Here is a 16,186-nt window from a genome sequence, read left to right as displayed (position 1 = left end):
GTTAGCTAATACTGGTATCTGGTATGACATGATAATTCTATTCATGGATTGATTCTGAGAAGCAGGCAGGAGACAGCAAACAACGTAATCATATACATGCCGGGCCTAAAGAAATTCTCATCAAAATAGCACGTAAGAATGGAAAACGAACCCATGGAATATCTGCTTGCAAGTATCATTCGCACCACTGAAAGATTGATTATTAAATACGTGTCCATAAGAGAGCTTGGCCTCATGGGTGACGCCTGCTATCCCTCGCTTAGCCAAACAGTACATAGCAACGATAAGCCAGTTCAAAGAAACAAGAGAAGAAGACAGAAATGCGAAATGGGCTTAAAGTTTTTTTTTACCGACATTGAAATCGTACCCGCTGTCATTGGTTATCATGCTCATCAAAATGACATCGTGTGGGGTTGATCTCTTTATCCGGCCCACTTGAGTCCATCAGCTCAGGTATGGCTGTCTCCATCGCCAGCGTCCGAGTACTTTATTCTTTTTCTTCCGGAATCTTTTTTGAGCGTTCTCGTCTAGCACCGTAACTTTTATTTTTCTCTGAATGACCTCATCATGCCTGCATTACCACTTTATCTCTTTACGTACTTCGTCGAGGTGTGCTCCTTTTGGTGTTCTTTCGCTTCGCCTGGTGAGCGCGTTAGTTAACGACCGGGCAGGAATCTCATCTCCTCCTCGGGGTGCGCTCTCAACCCAAACCTGCGCAGATGTTCAGAAATCGAAGCAGCACGGAAAATAAGGGCAAACAAATCACATAAGTTCTCGCATAAGAGCGTACGCACAAAAACACGAAGGACCGAGAGGGAAGCATGATGTTAGCGTGTAAACAACAGAACTTCTCGGAGCCGGCGGCTTAATGAATGATAACGGTAATCTCTTTCTTCCCATGGGGGGGTCGGAGGGGAGCGTGGGAGGGGCGGAGGGCGCCCCTCAGCACCCATCTGCGTTCCATTGAAGTTGCCGAATGATATTAGCTTTGTTTTCCAATTTCACTTTTCCTTTCTGACGGTTCGAGCGCGCCGAAGGCGAGCACCGCGGAGCGTGACCTCCTTCAAGACAAACAGAATATGCCATTAGTGATGCTGTCAGAACGAGAGAATGAGAGCGGCAGCGTTTCTTAAAGTTGTTCACAAAGACCAATGAAAGAAGTCAGGCGTAACAAGACCCCTAGGACGGGCGCGAGCAAACACATTTGCTTCTTGAGTGTGTGTGTGAGAGCGAGAAAGAGATAACAAGAAAGGAACTATAGCGTTCTTTTGCTGGGTATCGCGCTCAGAAAAGCGTCAACAAAATTACAAACAAACGCGCAACTGCGCTCTTTCTCTTTGATGTGAAGTCCGTCCGTCTTTTTTAACAATACCTCAATCTTGCGCTAAACATTGTTTTCTGTTTCCGTTGAAAGCGTTATTATAGATCGCTGCCGTTTGGTGAGCGGGAATACGTTTTGAACATTTTAAATATAGCAAACAATTGAGGTACTGAATCTTGAAACTCCTTGAAGCAAATGCATCATTCCAAAACCTGCTAGTGTATCACAACCACGCTTGTGCCTGCGAGGAAAGGATTTTGTGTTACATGTGCCTGGAAGTGGTTGGTAAAGCGAATGCAGATTGCTAAGATTAAAAAAGACAAAGATGTCGAAGGGTTTGGTGACATGCTGACACTGGTAAGCGGGGTTGGACAGCTCCCGGAGTTAAACCTTTCGATGTGAAAATAGTGATGTGAGGAGCGCGCCGTAGCGAAGTAGTGCGGTATAATTTGGTGCTTCCCTTGGATTAATTTCGGCCACCTCGAGTCAAGAAATTTCGAACACCGCCGCTTCGGCTATCCGTCGAACTTTGCAGCAGCGCACCAGGCGTAAATCAACGGAAAGAACTTTTCAAAACATAAAATTTCATAAGTCCGCCAAAATTTCAACAACTTTCAGCTAGAAACATCGAGACAGTACGCCCTTTCATTAACACACGAATTTACGACACATAGTTGTAACATTTTTGCTGCGTTACAGCAGTGTTTTCGCCAGGAATAAAACACTACTTTAGCGCAGCAGGAGTGTTACGTATAGGTGACGTAAATACGCACGTTCTTAGAAGTGTATGCCCTCTCGATGTTGCTAACTCACAGTTGTAGAAATTTTGGGGCTTTCTGAAATAATATATTACATAAAGTGTTTCTCCGAGCGAGAAAGCAGCCCGCGAATTCACGCAGTGTGGTTCGTGCGGCCAGTCGCGCGGCTATTTTGTGTATATTTGAGGAGTTCTTGCACGCTCGGAAAGACACTTTTATGTAGCGCGTATTGAGCAACACAACGCTCTATCGGGAGTTTCTCATGTTACTGTACCATTTTATCATTGGTACTTTCACGTACTTATAATATTGGAGAATACGATTAATTAGTTAAGGATAATTATCTAGTTAGGTGGAACGAAAAAAAAAGTCTGAGTATCTCCAAGCGACGGCCAATACAGTTACCTTGATTTTGTCCAGATACATGGCATTCCCATATTTTTAATATTTAGCTCATGTTACGTGGGACGCCCGGTATAAGAATGCACCTGGACTTCCTTGTGACTGATGAAATAACAAAAAGAACTGGAGGTGAGGAGAGGGGGAGGGAAACACCACGATGGTCCCTCCAAACTCGTTGTCGATTTTATCATTGCGTATTTCTCTCATCTGTTCTTCCATTCATGGCTTAGATGACATTCAAAGCTTAACTGGCTTTTGGCCATTTTTCCGCCTTACGAAAGCCTGATCATCCTCGTCACAGCAAGTAGGCAGGCTCTGAGCAAGGTACTTACATGAGGGAGTGTCATTCAACGACGTTCGCCGAGTAGCAACTCAAACGTGTACAAGCGTGTATAAGGCAAGCGTGTAAGCTTCGTATTCCTATAAACAGGCATCACGATCCCGTCTACGTTGCTCGACGCACGGACGTCGCCCGAAAACACGCGCGGGAGTAATTCCCAAAGGCATCCGTGCCGCTCCGTTTTCCTCGATACTTTCAAAACACTGCGACGGACGAAAATACGGTGGCAGCTAGGCGACAGTCATTCGTGGCACGCGCCCCTTTTGCGGAACCTCATGTGCCAGCTGAGCTCCAGGATTAGGCGGTATGGTGAAGAAGCGTTTTTGAAAGGCCAGAAGACTGCGCAGTCGAGCGTTTGTGCTGTAGCTCGTGCAGAAAACGCGGCTCACGTGCAGCCTGCGCGAGGTGATTACATTCGCCCGGAATACCACCAGGGACAGCGCGCGTAGCGGCGACGCACTGAAACAGGCGCGGGCGTTATAAATATCGAGGAAGGGCTTCTTATTGGATTGCTGAGCTCAAGTGCTGCCTTTCGCGTATTGCTTCGCGAATCAGAGTTGAAGACGGCTTGTTACCGTATGATTAATACCAGCTTTAGTTTGCTGCTAATGTACCCTAAGTATGCGCGCAAGCCATACCGAGATAGCACGCTAAATCGCCAGTCAAGAAAGGAATGCATGGGATGATGCATGGGAGGATGCACGAATACACTGCTCGTATTGTTCCCGTTTACGTCCTTGATGATCTTAGCACTGCGCACTTGCTAAATAATAAATCAGCCCAATCACCCACACTGTTAACACAACTGCAGTTCCTTCATGCAAGCTATTTTGTTGGGACGCGAACTAACAACCCAATGTCCAGTGTACCTAGTGTATTGGCGGTGGTGGACAGTGACACGTTCTTCAAAGGCAAAGTTCAAAAGGGTTGCGATCATAGTCATAGTAGCGATGGCGAAACTGAGGATGACGAGGCGGCCTGACGACGAGAAAGCAGCATTGATGAGGGCAATGCTCGTATAGTCAGCGTAACGGAATGGACGGACGAACGGCTAAGAAAGCCCGTAACTGTTGTCACAGCAAGACAATACTCCGTGAAGCAATTGGTGGAGGTTCTGGGGAATGGTTCATGAATTAGCGTTCTGGCAGCCCGTCATACGATATAACTGAACTAAGGTTGGTAATAAACCTTACTTCTGGACGACTATAAATTACCAACTTCCTCACGCCAGCAGTTTTACTCCCAAGTACGGAGTTTGCAAGGGCTTTAAACGTAGCTTCAGTGCTGAAACTTCGTTTCAAGCCCTTGCCGGGCCGGCAACATAACCACTGTCAAAACGTCATAAAATATTCTGTCGCGCCGTTGTTGTTACAGCGGAGCTGTATATGGCTAGGGTACCATAGAATTTTTGTGTCCGCCCAGAAAAACTATTATCATCAATGGCTCATAACCCGTAAGCACTTACACCCCCGTAAGCAATAAAAAAAGTCCAATGGCTCATAGTCCCGTCTGCAGAAAGATAACATCATCATATCGCCCGCCCCGCGCAACATGCATCCCCAGCGCAACGTAGAAAGAAGGAAGGCCAGAGCGGTGGCGCTCCTACGCCGCGCAACAGAACTCCCTGGCGGCAGCTGCTTCGTTGACGCGGCCCAGTATGGCAACAGCGACAATTTCACCGTAGTGTCAATCAACCACAGGGGTTCGACCGTTAACGCGGCTTCGGTACGAAGCACGTCGTCGCGTGCGGCGGAGCAAGTGGCCATTGCCTTGGCCCTCCTGGATGACGGACATGCCAATATCTTCAGCGACTCCAGGGCAGCCATCCGCGCCTTCAGCGTTGGCGCCGTGTGTAAGGAAGCCTGTCGCATCCTCGACGGCAAAACCATCACCGCCCACACTCTCACGTGGTTCCCCGCTCACATGGGATCCATCACGGGAGGCCCCAGAAACCTGAACGAGCTGGCCCACTCCAAGGCGCGAGGTCTCACTTTCCGCGACCATGGAGAACTCCAACGCCAGCCCGCAGCGGTGGAGAATAGAGATCAACCGACTACATATAACGAAATTGCGCAGCACTTTTATCTCGGCAGGAGAGAGTTTCCCCTTCCACACAAGAAGTTAAATAGAGCGCAGGCATTGACCCTCAGATTACTGCAAACAGGCTCATATCCCAGCCCGGCTTTATTCCACAAAATTTATCCCGACACCTATGCCACTAGTTCTTGCAGGCATTGCAATGACATCGCTAGCCTAGATCATATGCTCTGGCGTTGCCCCTCGTTACGAGGCACAGAAGAAATCAATGAAGACAAGTGGCTCTCCGCTATCAAGAGCCCTGATGCCGGGGTGCAACTATGGGCTGTCCAGAGGGCCCACGATGCGGCGGTCGGGCAAGACCTGGCTGTCCCAACGTGGGAGCGGCCCGCAGCGCGCTGAGTCGCGTACCTCAGGACCTTATTAAAGTTTCGCATCCATCCATCCATCCATCATAGTCCCGTAATGCGAGACTACAAGCCCTTAGCAAAATTAAGCGAACAGTGCTCACATTCTTTCTAATCATGCATACAACATACAGAACAGGATGTCTAAAACTGTCATCACCAATGGCTAATATTCCTGTAAGTAATGGCTCAGACCTCCGTAAGTGGTAACTCCTACCCCCATAAACAAGCAAAAAATACAATGGCTCATAGCCCCGTAAGGTTCATTGCGATTGATTTTGCGGGGGTTAGTTGCGATGACACTACTCCCATGGTCGTTGTCGGTGATTTCAGTGTGGATGTGTCGGGACCAAAAAGGGAGTGGTTTACGCGTTTCATGTTGCAGACATATCGCTTGCAATAGTACACCGATCCGGCCCAACTGACCACCCAGCGTCGTACGTGCATCCATTTGACATTATCAAGGAATGTGTTTGCAGTTTCGAGTGTGCCGATCAGTGTATGTCATACTGACCACGAAGCCATTGTGATCGTCGTTCCTAAGTGAAAATGAGTGATACCAATCAAATCTTCACCTTTACAATTCTTGAAGCAAAGCTTACGGCTCCGCTGGTGATCCACCTTTGCAGGGCGGAATGGCCTTCAATTTCTTTTGAATACATCATCGTTGAGCCTATGCTGCATGCTGTGATAGCGTCGTCGTTGAATCCCATCTGACGTTATATCCCTGCTAGAAACCAAGCTATGGCTGTGGAATACGTGGTTGGCGCTCCCACTAGGGCCCTATCGAACTTGCAGACAGATGCATACATTGTCTCACGAGATACGAGAATGCTAGGTTCCTGCTACTCGTATAACGGATTACATAACATTCTGGAAGGCAGAAAAATTTTTATTAACGCTGTAGTCTATGTTCGCGGTAAGCGCACACCAATGGAGCGCATCTAGTCCTGTCCGCAAAGAAGCGGATGCTCTAGGCGAAACTGAGTAAACATAGCCGACGTTTCTTAGGTGGGAGCGCTTCCGCAAGAGTTCCGGCAGGAGGCATGCCGTCTTATCGGCGCGAGCTGTCCGAGAAAGAAGGCCCTGTACTATAGGCTTCCACACAGGGAGGGATGACAAAATAACGCGGCGCTACATACTGCGCGCTATCCCCGCGCGTAGCTACAATCGAAGCGGACGCTTTGCCAGCGAACCGATGCGCCCGACAATGGGAAGGAGGCGATATGAGAGGAAGTGGGGAACGGCAAGAATGTTGGCGACAGACCGAAACGAAGAAGAGGGGCGCATACGGCGGACTGGTACAGTTAAGAAACGGGACACAGGTTCCTGGACACAGCACGCGCGCGTGAATATATAGCCAGGGTGGCACGCCGCACTTGTAAACGCGCGCGTAAACAAAGCCACGGAGGGAACTGACCGTTAATGGCTCCGGCGCAGGCCAATGTGCTTTCGTTCTTGTGCGCGCGGTACGGGCGTCCTCGATGCCGACGACGGGGGACACTTGTGCATTCACTCGGATGTGCAGGGAGAAAAAAAAACAAAAAAGAAAGTATAAAGGAGGCGCTGCTTCCTTCTAATGCTCCGGAAACGGAGCGGCGGTCCGGTTCAGACCCCCTTTGTTCTGACGTAGACGAGAAAAGAGTTTCCGACTAATCAATTAATCAATGGGAGCCGAAGACGACAGGTAAGGGACGCGCGCACACTTTCGTTCGTCGCGAGTCCGGGGAAACGAGCGCGCTAGCTTATGGACGTCAGAGACGCACAAAGGGTCGGCGAGAAATGTGCCGTGCATGAAAGCGGAGACAGAACTTTCTTGCGAATTAGTAGGGAGGTGAAGGGTGGAATGGGGGGTGGGCGGGCGAGGTTCAGGTAGGACAAAAGCCTTTTCCCTGGAGCACCCTAACGGAGCCTCAGACCTGTGTGTGGAAAACTAAGCGGCATTTTCTCTGCTTGACAGGAAGGCGCTGGCCGTCACACTGTTGGTTCTACGGTCTAAGACATGTGCTGCCCATTCACAAAGTTAATAAATACTAGTGGACCTGCGTGGCGGTTCTCCGACCTTCTGCTGGGAGTATCGATCCAATCTTGGAGCAAGCGTTTCTCGAACATATCGAGGGTAAGAGAGTTCTCTCATTAGCTTGCCCAATGTAATTGTATGTATTGTCCGAAGCGATTGATTCGCCGATGTTCAGAATTTATTAAATCCGAATATTTCGTTGAACAGACTAAGACGCCAGATCACGTGCCACGAGCACAAGCTCCGCAAAATTTTGAGCCAATATTTCTTGGCTTTGATGGTGGGTTGATTCCCAGCTTAGCTGACAGTCAGAGAAAACGTACTCTGGCACGAATATACGGTGATCATTCAGCGCCTGTGTCATTTACCGGCTCTTTACTGTGAGCACTCGTGTGTTCGTTTACCAGATACAGGTGCAGTTTAGTGATAAGGTGGACATGTTAGCCAGCTGATCACCTGACATGCTATCCCGAGTGTATCTCACTAGCCGTATTGCAAGACCGGCAAAAAGATTGACTCGATTATCGAGAACTGAAATCTCATGTGGCATCTTTCCGTTGACTGCGGTAAAAAGCTCTATAGACGAAGAAGAAAAAGGAACGCGAAGGTGCAACCGCATCCTGAATGGCATCTTTTAAGGATAGGATCATCTAGGATAACCTCAGGTGACTCCCTTAAGTTCTCCAGTAGCGATACTTCATTGATAATATGAAATTTTTTTCTGAGATTGTTAGGGATATCCGAAGCCTTTAGGATGATCTAGCATGCTACAAGCTTCGCTATTTGAGGGGGAGAAGAAAGGTGAACATGTGATGAAGTATGGAGAGAATGCAGGGACACAACCCAATGGCATTTTCTAAGGCGCAAGTAGGAAAGAGTGGTCGTAAATCTAAATGTCTAATGCTACCTCTGCATTTGCTTCGGGTATTTCCGCGAAGCTTGTCTCCGTGTTTATTTAAATCTAGTAGCAGTCATGAAGCACAACAGTAGCGAGAAAGACGCCTACAGCAGGCATATCTTTTAGAACCTAATATCCTATTTATCGCTAAGCTGGATTGTATGTTAAATATTGTAGATGATATACCCAAAAAAAAGAATTAATTCTGGGGCCTTTACGTGCCAAAACTACTACGATTTAATTATGAGGAGCGCCGGAGTGGTGGACTCCGTAATAAGTTTGACCACCTTGGATTCATTAACGTGCCCCTAAATCTAAATACACGAACAGTTTTTGAACTTCATACCTATCGAAATGCAATCCCCTCAGCCCTGATTAAACCCACGAACTCGAACTCAGCAGCGCATTGCAATAGTTAGTAAGCTACTGGGGCTAATAGGCGGATATTTGTAGTAAAGGTGATCCTTAAGAGGCACCAATGGCCAGCTACTAAGTAATGAGACTCAACATAGCGATATTAAAGGAAGCGAACTAAACGCGTCAGTCATCAATACATATTAAAATGAACCAAAAGGTGACACTAACTACACTCCATGCATATGCTGTTTATAGAAAATTTCAGAATATAAGGTATACAGGTACACTGAAACCTAACCTCGGTGTCGCTGAAGCTGCTTTCCTGCTTGGCGTCGATTTCTGCGCAAGGTTTCTATAGCAACAAAATAATGGTTACAAATAGCAGCTGCGAGTCATAACATATAGTCGTTTTAAAGGCCACGCCTGATGAAGGTTAACGCATTTAACAGTATACCTTATTATTATTATCTTTTGTCTTGGTTACACGCGTCTTTATTTTTCAAATTGCGTCGCACGTTCTCAAACAGATGTGAAACCAACATTTCGGTGTGCGCGTTTTGGTGTATTCCGTCGCATGTAAGCAGGTTTGGCCAGTGGAGTTTCTGACATTCTACACCGGTGAGGCTTCGTGGTTGAGACCTAAAGCGGAACAGCCACAATATTTACAGCGGCTTCTCCAACTGGCTATAACAGAGAACTTTCGTTTAGTGCGGTCTTCGCCACGCGAGCTTCGTGTGACCACAGGTCTGTGAAGCATGGGTTCCTTCTTGTCCCATCGTAGCCGTACAATATCGACTCAAAGTACAGGGTGAAGGCTGAATGAAGACTGAAATATCCGGATCGCCGTTGTGTGCGTTCCGCAACCTAGTTGTACGGAAATGTGCTGTTGTATCAAAAAAGAAATGTGCTGTTGGATCAGAAGAATAAGAATGGGCTGGGGAGCATTTGGCAGGCATTCTCAGATCATGAACAGCAGGTTGCCATTATCCCTCAAGAGAAAAGTATATAATAGCTGTGTCTTACCAGTACTCACTTACGGGGCAGTAACCTGGAGGCTTACGAAAATGGTTCTACTCAAATTGCGGACGACGCAACGAGCTATGGAAAGAAGAATGATAGGTGTAACGTTAAGGGATAAGAAAAGAGCAGATTGGGTGAGGGAACAAACGCGAGTTAATGACATCTTAGTTGAAATCAAGAAAAAGAAATGGGCATGGGCAGGACATGTAATGAGGAGGGAAGATAACCGATGGTCATTAAGGGTTACGGACTGGATCCCAAGGGAAGGGAAGCGTAGCATGGGGCGGCAGAAAGTGAGGTGGGCGGATGAGATTAAGAAGTTTGCAGGCACGGCATGGCCACAATTAGTACATGACCGGGGTTGTTGGAGAAGTATGGGAGAGGCCTTTGCCCTGCAGTGGGCGTAACCAGGCTGATGATGATGATGATGGTGCTGTTGTATTAGTGTTGTTGTGTCTGAAGTGCTGAATACCACTGGGCTCTATACTTGAAGTGGCTCGTAAACGGGTCCCGCACAGTAACATCGATGGCCTGCTATTACCGGAAGGCTGTTGGTCCTTGAGGGGGGAGAAGTGTATCGGCTCCTCCTGCAGCTTCAGAAAAAAACAGAGTTTGTGGCGCGCGCGCGCGCGCACGCACGCACGCACGCACGCACGCACGCACGCACGCACGCACGCACGCACGCACGCACACACACACACACACACACACACACACACACACACACACACACACACACACACACACAAACACACACACACACGCGCGCGAAAAAAGCAAATGTCGTCAATGATGTGTTCATCAAACAGTAATACGAAAAGAGTGATGCTCGGACGTAGCAACGGCAGGACTATGCATGAGATATAAAGTCGACCTGTAGCCAACTGTAGCGCAAAATTTGTTTCCTCAGTAGAAGCTCTACAACACAATAAAAAACGTCGTACGAAAAAAAGGGCCCATACGATTAATGAACTCGGGAATGTTTATCGAAACCTCGAGTGCGTCACATTCGTGCCTTAGCGCCCAGCCTCGTTAAGAGGCTCAAATCGCTTGATCATCTTCTGGAGCAATGGTCCAAGCGTGCCGAGCTCCTTGTGCCTCAGGATCGCTCAAGCTTAATATATGAAGTACATGGAAGCTGAAACCACGGGTTTGACGAAAGCTCGTGTAGTTGTGAATAACCTTTGCCGCAGGCAAAAACGGATGCTTTCCAGAAAAAAACAAACAAACAAACAAACAAACAAGCAAACAAACAAACAAATATGAATGACGTTTCGGCTCTCATAGAAAAGAGCCTCTTATAGGAAGCAAGACTGCTATAGAAGTCCCGTGCGGGAACCTTATAACAATTGGGGACGCTTTTCTGTGCAGCCTGTCTAGGCTACTGTTACCCTATTCACAAAAAACTTCACTCAGTTCGACGAATAAGTGCAAGCAGCGGAGATGGCATGCAGGTTTCTATATTTATTTTTATACATAGAAATAAATCATTTAGGCATCCCATATATAAGAAGCAGGCCTCAATGTAAATGCTGGAGACTAATTTCCTCGTCAAAGCCGACGATACAGGATAACGCGCTCTGGGTCCACCGCCACGCAGACGATAAGAGCAGGAGTACAACATGGTTATATCCTATAGAATGTAATATTTTTCGTTCGATGGCCCTATTATCGCTCTTTAACAGCATAAACTGAATGACTAGAATAGTTAAATGCTAAATTAGACGGCGAATGAAGTTGCGGTTCTAGAAAGAGGGCTGGTAGTTGGAAAGTAACTAGAAGACCCAGGAAACACGGAAACATAGAACACCTCTTTTCCCTGGTTAGAATGGAGCGGTGAACCACCAATACAAGGGTTCGAAGTGTGCATCTTTGACGACGTATAGATCAAGCGGATCGGTTAATCCCTCCAATCAATCCATAGCCAGTCGAGACGACTACGGCTATGCAGTCAGTCTGATGCATCCATAAAAGCCGTTCGGTGCGCTCATTGAACCGGTATCCCGCCCCTGCTTCCATAGCGTCAGCTGGCGCATCGCACTAACGACCAGCCGCCACCACAGCCCAGCCAGAACGGGCTATAATACCTGCTTCTGAACGCCGCGCAGCCGTGTCCGTGAAAGCGCTGTTTCTGCGCAGGGCAGAGCGTACGCCCGCTCCCGTTATGCAACACTCCGTGCACCGGTGAACCCCTATGTGTTGAGGCTAGCAGAAGGGCACAATGTGCGGTGGCGTTCGTAACTGCCTGCCATCGTGGTGATGCCGCAGCGACTGTGCATAAATCAGATACACTGGCTACCGTTTCCGTTGAGACGTTCCCACTGGCGTCACTGTGTGCGAGAGAGAGAGAGAGAAAGAGAGAGAGAAAGTGATTCCGTGGCGACCGGAAGCTGCAAGTCCCGGGGGACGCTTAAACGCGCGAACCGTGCCAGATCAGGCATACGGCACCGTGGGGAACTATCGTACAGCGCCGGCGGCTGGCATCCCCAGCTGGGTGCTTTCGTATTTCTACTTCTTGTCGTCCCTCTTCGCCCGCTCTTGATCCGGGGCATTGCTCTGTGCCCCTCTTGTTCGCGCTTGTTAATTTCGCTTACTGTTTCTATGTGTTTTCTGTCTCTATTCTGCTGTCTGATTCCATGCGTGTGCTCTGGTCGGCCACTGCTTTATGCCATCCGGCTCAGAGATACACAGCTCTGCCGTGTAGTGAGGCGCCAGTGTTTCTAAATACAGAAGACTCAAGCGAGCCTGCCTGCTTGCTCATATGGTGGTTAGTAATATGATCGCTTCAGGAAAATTCGTGGAAGCGTGCGAAACGTCAAATTTTTTATATGGCAGTGTTGGTTACGTGCAAGGACATACGCCTACGGTGGAGTGTTTTCCATAACCTTAAATTGCATCAGTCGGGCAAATTTCTCGTTCTTGAAGTCCGATATTCAATATACTATACTTCCCCTACGTAGCACGCAATATGGCCAAGCTAACGAAACGCGCGCAAAATACAGCGATTTAAAAACAGCGAATCTTCATCTCTGCACAGAATTGCAAATATCGACTATTTGCACAACGGTGCACGTGAGCAGCAGAACAGCGCTGTGCTGCACAGGTTCATAGCTCACTGCGCCATGATAGATATAGTTCATGCCGAATAAAGTGCTCTTGGGGCGCGCCATGACTATTAGAAATAATTTCTTATACTTTGTTTATTATTGACGGATGAGCTGCTCCATCCGCAGCCGTGTAGGGATGTCTGTGTTTCAATCGGTATAGCAGTCGCCAATGACCCAGTGAAGCCGCAGGCTGTATACGGGATGTTGCGAAACGTAAATAGGGAAGCCGAAATTCCCATTCGCTGTAGAAGGTATTCGGTCGCTTATTTGCGCAATACCCTGTGGACCCCAGAAGCGCTATTGCGTGACTTGAGATCCCCTTTGGGTTCTCAGAGGTTAGCTTCGTTCTTACCGTAGTTTATTTGGTGATACCTTCTTTACGCAATCAGTTTCGAAATCATGTTAGGATGTCGAACTTTCTTTGTAGAACGTTGGGAAATGAGAGTTAAGAAAGAAGCGCGCAGGTGAAGTGAATATTTTACATTCTATGGCGCGAGCCATATGTGGAAATATATCTCGGCCTTCTCGGCAAAGGGCACCCGATGAGGGTAAGCGGCTTTTAAATATTTGGTAACAGTGGTGATGACCGTCACGCTCTGAATTAGGATACCAAATATTTGAGTAACATAGTACCAAATACTAAATCCTTCCAGTATACTCATGCACCGGAAGACGCGAGACGCGACGAAGCGTCATGAAAGAGGAATGTGCAAGCTGTCCCTCACCGAATGCCTGCAGCAGAGATTATGTTTGCTGAAACAAGTGATATTTGGTACATAAAAAGGCCATATTTGGCAGGTGGAACCAATGTGGCCATGTGATACGACTACAATTTGAACGAGCCATCTCCGAACGCATGCACGGCAACACAGGCCCGACAAACAGCGTTGCCAGAAGGCTACCGGAAACATTAATGCGGTCTGGTATGAGCGCATATGTGGCAAACGTTAACTTCAAACAGTGCGATCGGACGAGCACAAAAACAAAATAACCACAACAGGACTAGCGCTGAGGTCGTTTTCTCGTTCTTGTCTTCGTTCCTTCACGATTATGGAATTGTATTAGATTGTACCGGGAAGTATGTATACTCATTCGAATTTGCGGCAAACTCACTTATTTTTACAGCATTGCCTGTTTACATTGTACAAAATTAATGAAATCACGCACCTTACAGAGAGCGTTTATACCATTTAGGGTCCGTTCACGCGATGATGCGGCCTCAGAGAAGTGCTGTGTTCGTGGTCTCGTCAAGCCATGCATGGACGACGTAAGGCGTCTGTAAGTACGCCACCAGGCACTGACGAGAAGTCCGCCTACTCTTAAGGCAGCACTGCACGGCGCTGACTTCGGGTGAACATGAAACCCACCTGAGGAGAGGACGCATGATGCATGCATCTTGCTTCGACTAAACGATGCTCCTCTCGCCTGTCATCGAATCACTCTCTCGCAAATTCAACGATGCACTTAAACGTGCTCCATGACAGGCTCCGAAGACGGCACAGGCCCACTCTAACCAAAATTTGGCCCAGGCGAAGGAGGATCTCGAGAAAAAGTGAAGGTTTTCTGGAGAAGTAAAAAAGATGTAAAGCAATCAAACAACCGAGATCGAAAGAGCACGTGGGAGGAAGGCCAAACGGCTACACAGAAGCCCGTCCTTATGTCTCTGCAATCACAACGGTTCTCTCTCAAGGGGGCCTTGACGAAGGCGGTTAGAAAGGAAAAGAGAGAGCAAAAGAAGGACGAAATAACCGAAGGCAGAGCGTATTCTTTGTACGTGCCTCGACTGGCGATGAGAGCCTCCGAGCGTGCCCGGCTCATCGCGGCCATCAGCTTTCCGTTCCTACTGTGCGAAAAATTCTATCACTCGCTCAATCAATCGGAGGAATTGCTTCCGATTCACGGACGATTTTCATTTACCCAGAAGAGGACGGCACGTGCGTGAGAGGGTTAAAGAGGGAGAGAGGGAGATTTTTCGAGACTGAAGCCTCCGGTGCAGATGGCTTCGATAGAATCGCGGGCACAGAGGCACCGGGCTATTTATTCTATGGCTGGTCACGCTTGAGCGATTTTCATGGCCTGCAGCGCTTGCCGGCTCCCTTCCAGATCGTAACGTTTGCTTTCGAATGCTTATGCCTACCCGCGCGGAATATCCCCAAACGTTAACGACTGCGTGAAGTGTTAATTTAATGCGCTATTTTACGTCACATGGCCCATCCAGATAAAGATTTAACTCTTTAAGTAGGGTTGCAGGGTGGGTGATACTGCAAAATCAGTTGAACTCACAATGTCATCAACACCAATAACGCGAAATCGTGTATGACACCTGGCTAGGATTTACGAGCACTGCTAAAGATAATATCGTGACAAAATTAAGTATGTACGAGCTCCTTTTATTCTTTAACTTCTACTGATTATTTCTTTTCTCTTCCTGCTCCATTTCAGAGCGTGATAATGCGCTACTGTAGACGCAATTGTAATCAACATTTCAAGATAATCTGCACTTTGTTGACATAAAATCCTACGAACAGACGAGTAATTGTTGATTTCGTATTTATCGCGAATAACAACGAAACCGCCATGTAGCGCAGGGAAACGCTTATATCTTTAGACAACCCATGGTGACATGATATAATCTTTTCTACAGACTCACTACAATGATCGTTTAGTAGATAAAGAATTGAGTGACAATAAACCTGTAGTAGGAGAGACAGAAAAACAAAGGGGGGGGGGGGGGGGAGTCTGGGAGGTTAGCCATTATAGGGCCTGGCTGCCTATCCTGTGCTGGGGAAAGAGCTGAAGGGAATGACAAGTGGTAGTTGTTCCTACAAATCGTCCTGCGCTCTTAATAAAGAGTTTTACATGCCGACACTCTGTCAATTCGAACGTTCTCCTTTGTTTCTAGAATCCTGAGCGTTTTCAGTGGTGAAAGAGCTTTAATTGTGGGTGCGTGGTGCAGAGTGCACGAGCTCTGCGCTAAGATGGGAATCCGAAATTAGTCCAATTGCTTCCACGTGAATTTTCGAGAGTGTAACGCTTTATCTACCAATTCGTAACTTTCCAAAAATGTATTCAATAAGGCTTGCTTGCTTGCAGCACTTGATAACCAATAACAAGACTGCCGATCACTTGTCACCACCTAATGATTTTTCTCACCACTCTTTCTGCTCGCGTTTGCAGGTTCGCCACTAAACGAGAGGAGAATCTAGTGGGGACGCAACCGGAGCTTGCTCGTGCAGGTAAGCCAGCTAGTCACGAGAATATTTGCTCCAGTATCGTAGCGCTGACGCACGAACACAACACAAAACACGAGACAGTTTAAAGAAAGATGCCAGCCGCAACAACCGTTAAACAGCAATAAAACAGACGCACAAGGCGCCTACTCATGTTAAAATGGCCTTGCGATGATTTCGTAGGGTGCACTCGTTCTTTTGTATGCTAGCCTCACAGGAAGGCTTCTGTTTCCCTCATGTCGAGATAGCAAGACAAACGGACCGTTGAGCTGCTGGCTCAACAATGCAT

At 47.7% G+C, this 16,186-nt stretch overlaps 2 protein-coding genes across 6 annotated transcripts in view; one reads left to right on the top strand and one right to left on the bottom strand.

Moving 5' to 3' along the window:
• LOC139059120 (uncharacterized) overlaps positions 1 to 16,186 on the bottom strand; it is a 724,926-nt gene that overhangs the window by 498,386 nt on the left and 210,354 nt on the right. The gene's annotated exons all lie outside the window — the stretch shown is intronic.
• LOC139046708 (uncharacterized) overlaps positions 1 to 16,186 on the top strand; it is a 208,386-nt gene that overhangs the window by 51,286 nt on the left and 140,914 nt on the right. The window contains exons 1-2 of one of the 3 annotated variants that reach the window (XM_070537039.1): positions 14,814 to 14,918; positions 15,845 to 15,903. The gene's annotated coding sequence lies outside the window, so the exon portion shown is untranslated. Of the gene's footprint in view, positions 1 to 14,813; positions 14,919 to 15,018; positions 15,041 to 15,844; positions 15,904 to 16,186 lie in introns of those variants that run through there. The other 2 variants (XM_070537038.1, XM_070537037.1) reach the window with 2 other exon arrangements.

The sequence above is a fragment of the Dermacentor albipictus genome, chromosome 4, assembly GCF_038994185.2.
Source record: "Dermacentor albipictus isolate Rhodes 1998 colony chromosome 4, USDA_Dalb.pri_finalv2, whole genome shotgun sequence".
Classification (NCBI taxonomy): domain Eukaryota; kingdom Metazoa; phylum Arthropoda; class Arachnida; order Ixodida; family Ixodidae; genus Dermacentor; species Dermacentor albipictus.
Note: the sequence above shows the minus strand (reverse complement) of the source record. Positions and strands in the feature narration are given on the sequence as shown.